The following is a 9,787-nucleotide window of genomic DNA, read 5'->3' on the forward strand; positions in this document are numbered from 1 at the left end:
TTCTTGATCTTAAGCTAAGAAGTCTACAGACTGTGTTGCCTAGCTGTTCCTGGACCAACAGGTAAGGACAAAAAAAGGGAAAGGGGCTTTTGTAGTAGATCTTGGTGTTTGGGGGTATTGTTTTTGTTTGGGGTGATTTGACATGACTTGAAGAGCAAGAAAGAATAACTCCATGAATGGCTTGTTCTTTTGGCCCTCTGGCAGCCTATTGGTGATAGGATAGGACAAGCAAAATATAGGATTCTCCCAAGAATCTGTTGCATTCAGTCCTATGTGCCAGGCATTAAAGATATAAAGATTAAGATGTAAACATCCAGACCATAAAAGAATTTGCATTAGACTGGAGTATAGAGTAGGAAATGTGTTCTTTATAAGGATCACTCTATCAATAAGCTGAATGAAAAGAGGCATTAGTTGTTTTTTTTTTGTTTGTTTGTTTGTTTGTTTTTTAACCCTTGTACTTTGGTGTATTGTCTCATAGGTGGAAGAGTGGTAAGGGTGGGCAATGGGGGTCAAGTGACTTGCCCAGGGTCACACAGCTGGGAAGTGGCTGAGGCCGGGTTTGAACCTAGGACCTCCTGTCTCTAGGCCTGACTCTCACTCCACTGAGCTACCCAGCTGCCCCCATTAGTTTTAACCTATGAAAATTAAAAAGCTAACATATGGTCTTAGTTTCTCTACTTGAATACTGTGGCTGTCAAATTTTATATTTCCTATTGTTGACACAACTCTTCGATATGCTTTTATGAGTTGTATCAGACAGTATAATGCTTATGGAGATATATTGGGAAGATGTTTTGAGAATAATTAGTGAATGTGGTAAATCTTTGAAGACCTTTAGAATGCCAGTAAAACAAAGGTTATTATACTCAACCTCATTTTTAATGTGCTAAAGTTTAAAAATATAAAGCACATTAATCTCACTAAAATCTGCTATCATTAAAACAAAGCATAAACTAAAGATATTCCTGTATAATTTTCATTGCCATGTGGCTTATAACCATATGCATTTATAGAAACCTATTGAAAATTTAAGGTTACATTTAATTTTTCATGGCTTTCCCTACTGTTTTAAATAAAGTAGTTAATCTTGAAATGAATTTCATTGCTATAAAGCAATACAGCACTATAGAACCTTAAAGATACTGGCAAAGATTGGTTTTTATTTTAGAATTTTATTCATACGTAAAGCCCAAAGTGTGAGATACAACCTGCTCTGTAAGTAACATCTGTTATTAGAGACAAATACTCCTAGGATATGATCACTATAATGTAGACCTTTTAAAACTGGAAAAATAGATAGTTTTATGAGAGGATAATGTGTTTTTTTTAGATTGATATCATAATGGCAAATTACAAAAATAATGCCTTTTATGTTTTACAAGTTTCATAGGGAATAAAATTTGTAAATAAAATAACATGTAGAATAATGATTATGACATAGAAATATTTTCAGAAAAAAATTCACCACAGTATATTTCTTTCAGCTTTATCATGATGATTTCTATCATTTGTTCATCTTTTTTAAAAAATAACACTAATGATTAACTGGACTGATTAAATTAATCCAGACCAATGAAACTAAAATCAATCAGGATATTGAAATGAATTCTTTCAAATATAAGCTAGGGAAATTCATTTTTACTTGAAATGCTTAGATAATCATCCTAAATGACTGTCACATTTTGGCAGGGAAGTTAGCTTTTTTGTATTTATTTTTCACCTAATCAAATATAAGAATTCTGTATTTATTAGAATAAATGTATGTCAGTAAAAATTAATAGTCGGTAAAACATTTCTGTTAAATTAATGATATATTTTCATCAGTTTCTTATGATAATTGGAAATACTCTCAACTTAAAACAATTTTAGATTGCATATAAGAAAATTGAATGTATAGAGTGCTTATTTAAAGCACTTGACTCAATGCCATCAATTTTTGGATAAATATTGTAACATATATAATGTTAAGCTGGGTGTCCTGCTTTTTATACTCACATTCTTAACTGCCCCAACTGCCCCCTCTCCTGGAGTTATTGGGGGTACTGTGGAATTCTGAAAGGCAGTTCACCCCACTTACGATTATACATGTTATAGACCTCTGTATATTTATAAGAATCTTAAGCTATAAAACTAAAAATATTTTTACAAATGAAAATATATGACTTTTTTATATCTAGAAAGAAAATTGTTCAATGTACTCTGGCCACAAAGTCTTGTCTCAATATGCCTTAAAAAGTCCATTAAATTAATTACAAAAATATTTAAAGTTGGTATAAATTAATATGCTTTCATTTTTTAATTGATTCATAATTTTTTGCCTTTTTGTCATTTTTCCCCTTTGGTAACTCTTATATGACATGTTGACATATACCTGTTCAAAAGAAGATGGCCACTCAGAAAGATGAATCTATACATGTTTTAATTAAATTTGGTGTTGGGAAGTCTATGGGTCATTAGCAACTGGCATATATCTGAAAACCATCTTTAATCTAAAAGATTGTGCCTGAGATTGAATTATTCTCTACTTCATATTATATTCAGTTATTCACTATTTTTCTTTCTACAGGCTACTACATCAAAAAGTGTTTAGAACTCAAAAGTTCTTCATAGGTCCATTCACTTAAGTAAGGGTCTGTTCTTTGTTACTGTAGACACAATATAATCTCTGTCATTATCATAAAACCTGATTAGCCTAAATGTGGTTCAAAAAAGTAATTTACAATTTTTTTGGTAGCAAAGTATTAGAAACAAAATTGATTTCCACTAACTAAGGAATCATATGTGAATGAAGTGGAATATTACTGGAAAATAGGGAATAATATGTTTAACTAAGAGAAACATGGAAAAACGTATGAAATGACGCAAAGGAATAAGAACAGGGAAAACAACATATACAATGACAACAACAATGTAAATTTTAAAATAGCACAGTATAATTCAAATATAATTACCAGTTTTGTCCCCAAAGAGATAAAAAATGTACTTCCCCATTTCTCTATAAATATGGGTAAATATGGCTATGGAATATTGCTTATGCTGTCATATTTTTTTCATTTACATTTATTTATTTGTTTATATATATTTATATTAGTTTTCCCCAAACATTTTTTCTTTTTCATTTTTAAAAAAATGTCTATTTTAATAGCTATCTTTGAATAGCTTAGGTAACACAAGGGAGGGGGATAAATCAGGAAATAAATGGGATATAACAATAAAAGACAAAAATATTTTTTAAGAGAGGCTTGCCTTCTTGAGGCTCCAAAATAAAATCAGTTCAAGATTATTCACCTAAGAAAAATAACTTTGATTTTCTGGAATGTTACATCAATGTGATACTTTCATTGGCTTTGTAAATGGATAGTGTTCCTGGTTATGACTAAAGCATAGGTTATGATAATAATAATAATACCAATTCATGATTATGTAGTACTTTACAATTTATAAAGTTCTTTTCTCACAAAGTCCTTTGAAATATTTGTACATTTCCCAGTTTATGGATGAGGAAACAGAGATTAAATGATTATTCCAATTAAGGAATAAATGATTAATTCTTTGGTAAAGTACTGGGTAACAAAGTCACGACTCAAATCTAAAACTTTTGACTCAGTTCTAGAAGTCTTTCTAGTCTATTAGGTAACACAGCAAGGACTGAAATCTAAGACTTTTTGGCCCAATTCTAGAGTTTACTAGACTGAAAACAAGTCCTCTTCTTGGCAGCAACATTAGAGAAAATAACAAATACACAAATATGTTCTTATAGTTAAATTCAAAAATATTTTGAGCATTTGCTAGATGCAAAGCATTATATTTTTGTACTGGGAATATAAAGATAAATAGGAAAGAGTCTCTGTGTCTAAGGACTTTATAGTTAATTGCTACCTGTACATAGATAACATCAGTTATATATAACTGTTGTTTTCTATTTATATTCTGTCATCTTGCATTATATACATACATATGTGTACATATACATTTAGCAATACAAATATATTATGTATGTGTATGCATATAGATATACATTCTGACACATAGATATAAATACTGTAAATACATGTATATGCATACACATATACATATATATTGCATTATTATAGATAGATAGATAGATAGATAGATAGATAGTTATACAAATAGTTGGAAAGAGATAATACTAAAACTTGGTGTTGAGAAAGTTGTCCTGGATTACCTAATTCCTAATACCTAATAACTAATAATAGCTAATTGCCACCTGGCAAAGAACTTGTGCATTGAAAAAAGCTATGAATTCTAAGGGGTAGAAATGAGGAGAGAATACAAGGTCACTATATTCATGAGTTTATTTTCCTCATAGTAAATTTGTGTTAGTACAATTCTGATTATATAAAATTAATGAATCACATTAATGAAATTATATATTTGATCTTTTATCTTAATCTCATTTTATTTTTAGAAGTTCAGGCAATAAAGCAAACCTTCTATTTAAAAGAACCATGGGTAAATAAGCTCACCTTGGGGTCAATTTCGGAAGTTCTGCATTTTCTGTCATCTCAGAACTCATTAAAGAGAATCATAGACTCAGACTTTGAGGTCTAGAAAGAAATTTTGAGATTACCTAGTCTGAATCTTTCATTTTACAGAGGAAAGACTAAAGTTAAGTCAAGGACTGTTGTTCTTTTTTTTTTTTTTTAATCTTTGTAACACTAGCTACTGTGGTGCCTTGAAGATGTAAGATGCTTAATAAATGATCATTGAAATTAAAACTGAATTAAATTACACAATGTCACACAGCTAGTTAATGACAGAACTAATGAAACATTACTTAAGATTTTCAATGACCTTTTATGTAGAAAAATTGCTCTGAGGTTGCAGCTGGTTTCTCATCCCTCCTCTCTGTCATATCTATTATAGTTCCCCAACCACACACACCCCAGCTTTGGTTTTCAATAACATTAAAGTTGGACAAGTAACACTAAACACTGCCTCAAATGCGTCAATGCAAAACTTGCATTGTTGAATACCAGACATAAAAGGATATCTCTTTCACTTGCCAGTGCTGCTTAATAGGACATGAAACTGTCAGCCTCTCCATTATTAACTATTGCTGAAGAAAAATATATCTGACCTTGATTTTATTTTTCTCATTGATTTGGAACATGGGATTTAAATATGAAATGAAAACACTATGTGTCTGAATCACCTAAATCATCTTCATTCCCCTAAATGGGTAAGACTAATTATGTCAATTAATATTATATAAACAACTAAAACTAAAACAAAACAAACAGAATTCAAAGTTATAGAATTCTTAAATTCCCTCCCTCCTATATTTTACTTATACAGATTTTTAGGTGAGAGAAAACATCTCACATTGACCTTCATGAAATCTGTTTCTGTAGAGAGATCTTAATTAAGGAAAATATGAGGTCATTTTCATTCTAGAGCTTGATATACTTAACTCAGTAATAAAAATAGTAGAAGTACTTACATAAGCTCCTTTTGATATACAGTTGCAACCTATGTCATATGTAATATGTAGGAGAAAAACACTATGGAAACATTGAATCTGTTTCTGGGTGTTTATTAAAAGAATAATTATGTTAATAAGAAATAAGTGTATATGAACTTGTCTCCACAGTCATGAATGTTAGTCATACTTGAGGCTGATTTAGTAATAATAATGAGCAATAACATGGAATAATTTTCAATATATTTTAGACACAGTCAAATACATGGAAATCAATGTTGGAAATCATTGTCACTATTCTGATATCATATAGTATATTCATTAAGCAGTTTGATGGAATATGTTGTGTTTTGACATCAGCAGGTCTTTTTTTTAATCTATCTAAATTATGCACTGTCATATTTCTAGAGGACATGGATTTAGACTGCCAAGGACATTTACTAAGGAGGAATAACTACATAAAGAAACTAGCTAGACCTGAGGAAAAAAAATTTCTAAGACATCTGCACATCTTAAAAACAGGATAAATTAGTCTGAAGTAGTTTCTTTGTAGAACTGTCTAAATGGAAGGAAATATGCTAAGTGAACTCCAAGTGTCCTTTTAATTGTTATGATTTGTGGTTCTATGATTTCTCTCATTAAAGCAGTAATTTACTTTATGGTACTCAAGTGACCAGAAGTCTTTACTACCTTTTCCAAAGTATCTTAACTTACACTAAGAAATAACTTGAAAACTCTCATTATAGACTTCTGTGCCTGAAAAATAATAAGTCAATTTAAAAATTTATGTAAACATTACTTTATTTCAAAAACATGTAATTTATTTCATGATGTAATCAAACATCATGTGTACATACTACTTTAGACATCTTTTAGCAGGTTTTTATTTAATTCAATATTTACATTTTTATTCTTATTATTTTCTAATACATTGTTCTTAATTAAAGAATGACATGTTAAAATTCTTTATATAAACTCAATGTTAATTTATTGTATAATTGGTATTATCTTCACAATTACATCAAAGATAAAACAATAATGTTCCTCTATGCTCAAACAAATGAGTTAGTGACAACTATGTTAATGAAATAGTGCTCTCAAAGTCATTGGCACATATCCATCACATGAAAAAAATAAAATCTTTTAACATAAATGATGCACTGTCTATCTTTATTAACATCACCAGGAAAACTGCCTTCCTCAGCACCAGCTTAGAAATTTCATTAGTGTCCATCATTCTGATAAATCTGTAATTAGGATGTGAAACAAGACACTTCTGGAAGCTTTTCTTATGCCATTTCAACTATGAAACAAAAATAGCTATTTTTTAAATGTGGTGGTAGTTAAGATTCACACCAATGTAGAAATCTGGCTAATTTTTCTAAGGATAGGAGTGAAGTGTGAAGAGTATTTAAATGGTCTTCAGAACATTAAAATATTTTATTAGAAGACATAAAAGTGATCTCCATTCAGCTCTTTTGGCATTAGAATATCATCTTTATTTTTATCATAATCATATTTTCTATGTTTATTGTTTATTGTTTAAAATCACCTTGCTAACTTGTATGGGCATACTTTATTCTTGTTAAATTTATTTTTCCCTTATTAGTGTTCTGTTTTCTTTATTTAATTATTCAGAAAGCCATTCCTTTCTTTATCAGCATCTGGTCTCATTTTTTAACATTTTGATTAATTCTCCACATTTTAATGTAATTAATTCTGGAATGGATCTTCCCTGGAGATACTTCACTTCTTAAACATCATAAAATGATTCAAAATACAATAGAAATAGATTCATAATGTATAACTTATACATTGCTATTCCAGTAGCTGTTACAAAATCAATTTCTTTATTATGTCCCATATTCTGATTCTCTAAAGGTCTCATATATCTCTTTTATCAGCATAACCCACTGATTAAAAGTATATTTTCAACTCTGTATACAAACCATTTAAGTTATTCTTTTCTTTGGACCTCCATTCTACTCTGAAGAGTTTTAAATGATACATTAATAACCAATATGATAAACATTTGATCATCCATTTATAATTTTAAACATAGCTGGAAAAGTCATACATTTTGAGAAGTCTTCATATCTCCATAGCTATTGTTCCTGAATTCTCCTATCAAACACTTTCCTTTTATAAATTCTGTTATTCCCCCTCTTTATTTATGAAAATCACATACTCTTTTCCCATTACTTATTATAAAACACTTCCTCATTTTTACATAGCAGAGGCATCATATTACATTTAAAGAAAATTCACTTGGAAACTATTACTCTCTATCACTGAAATTCAAATTTGTCACACGTTTCAGAATGAATTAAAGGATGAAAATGATTTAATAAGCAAATGTAATAAGTACTTCTTATGTACTAGAAGTGATACAGTGGATAGACTACCAAACTTGATATGAGAAGAATCTGAGTCCAATTCTTTTTGATTCGTAATCCCAAGACTAAATGACTAAACAACAACAATATGTGCCAGGAAATATGCTGAAGTATGGGCATAGGAGTAAAAAAAAATCAATCCTTGCCCTTAAATAACTAACATTCTGGGGGATTATAACAAAGAAAGGGGATTAAATTTCAGCAATGTTGTTATGGTATGGATGGGAAACCACAAAGATGTTGAAGTCAGAACTAAGTGTCTGAATCCCTCTCAGTCATGATCTTTGGTGATTCAGTTTAAACAATCTTACAATAGCAGCATTAGGAATTGTACTGCAGAAAATGATTGGGATGAAGATGAGGGCATGAGAGCTTCGGGAATGCCTAATGGATAAAATATGAAAGGCTCCCTTGACTCATCTAGATAATATTTCCTCTTCTCTAGTTTCTTTGTGTTAGCAAATTTAATTTTATCTAATAATAAAGGACAAGTATTGACTCAGTAATTTTGTGGCTCAGATGAAAGGACTTGTAATGTGTGTTCTTTTCAGTAGCTGAGATCCATGGAAGTAACCATTCAATGGAATTTCCTCTGCTGAGGTAGCACACAAGTTTCAACTATTGGAACCGCCATCTTGTGGGAGCGAAAGCAACGCCTGGAGAGCAGAAAAAAAGAAGGAGAGGCAGCTGCTCACCAGTGAGGAGACCGTAAATCAGAGGCTCAGGAGCCGGAAGGTTTCTTTTGCCAACGTTCAACACATCACATTTGGAACATGGAAATATATTTGCTAACCTATTCAAGGGGCTCTTTGGCAAAAAAGAAATGAGGATTCTAATGGTTCGTCTGGATACTGCAGGAAAGACAACTATCTTTTACAAACTGAAGCTGGATGAAATAGTAACTACTATTCCCTCTATAGGTTTAAACGTAGAAACTGTAGAATACAAAAACATTAGCTTCACAGTGTGGGATGTTGGTGGCCAGGACAAAATACGACCCTTATGGCGCCATTACTTCCAGAATACACAAGGACTGATTTTTGTGGTTGACAGCAATGACAGAGCTAGTGAATGAGGCCCAAGAAGAACTAATGAGAATGTTGGCAGAGGATGAGCTTAGGGATGCCGTTTTATTAGTTTTCGCTAACAAACAGGATCTTCCCAATGCTATGAATGCAGCTGAAATCACAGATAAACTCAGACTGCATTCTCTCCGTCAAAGAAATTGGTACATCCAAGCCACCTGTGCCACTAGTGGGAATGGTCTCTATGAAGGACTGGACTGGTTGTCCAATCAGCTCTGAAACCAGAAATGAAACAACAAAAGTTCCTCCTCCCTTTTTCCTTCTCTCCCTCTTATTTCCTCCTCCTGGTCTCCCTTCGCTTTACTCTCATGTGGCAAACTGTGCTACTTTGTGGTTTTGAGTGCCAGAAGCTGTTTTTTCCTACCCTTTGTCACAGTATGTATTGCACCATGCTGTAAATGTGTCAAATACAGGCCTGAAAACAGGTTTCTTATTTAATGTAAATAGTTTTTGTTTCCAGTGGGGCAGTTTCTGGTACTCCTATGCAGTATTACTCAGCTTTTTTTGTTTAAAAAAATCAACTCACCATTTAGTACTGGGAAGGGATTTTAAGCACGCTGGCACTTGGGTTGCTGGGGTTTAATGTGCAGCAGCAGAGCCGAATGCTACTCCTACTGGCCTGTGAGATATGTGGAGATCCATTTTGGTGGTTCGTTTTTAACCTGAACTCAGTGTATTTTTTTATATAGTAAAAAAATTTTAAAAAGACAAATAAAACACTTGAACACACAAAACGGAGAAATACTCTTAGTGTAGGTTTTGCAGTAACAATTTTTCCAGACCGTTGTAATTGTCTGCATTTCTCTTTTGAAACTTGAGAAATGATAAAAATCAAACAAGGGTTCAATTTTGCATGGTTA

General features: G+C 31.6%; 1 pseudogene; it reads left to right on the plus strand.

The window, feature by feature from the left end:
- Window positions 1-9,146, plus strand: part of LOC123252869 — a 68,536-nt pseudogene extending 59,390 nt beyond the window's left edge.
- Window positions 9,147-9,787: the final 641 nt, after the last annotated feature.

Source organism: Gracilinanus agilis, chromosome 1, assembly GCF_016433145.1.
Source record: "Gracilinanus agilis isolate LMUSP501 chromosome 1, AgileGrace, whole genome shotgun sequence".
Classification (NCBI taxonomy): domain Eukaryota; kingdom Metazoa; phylum Chordata; class Mammalia; order Didelphimorphia; family Didelphidae; genus Gracilinanus; species Gracilinanus agilis.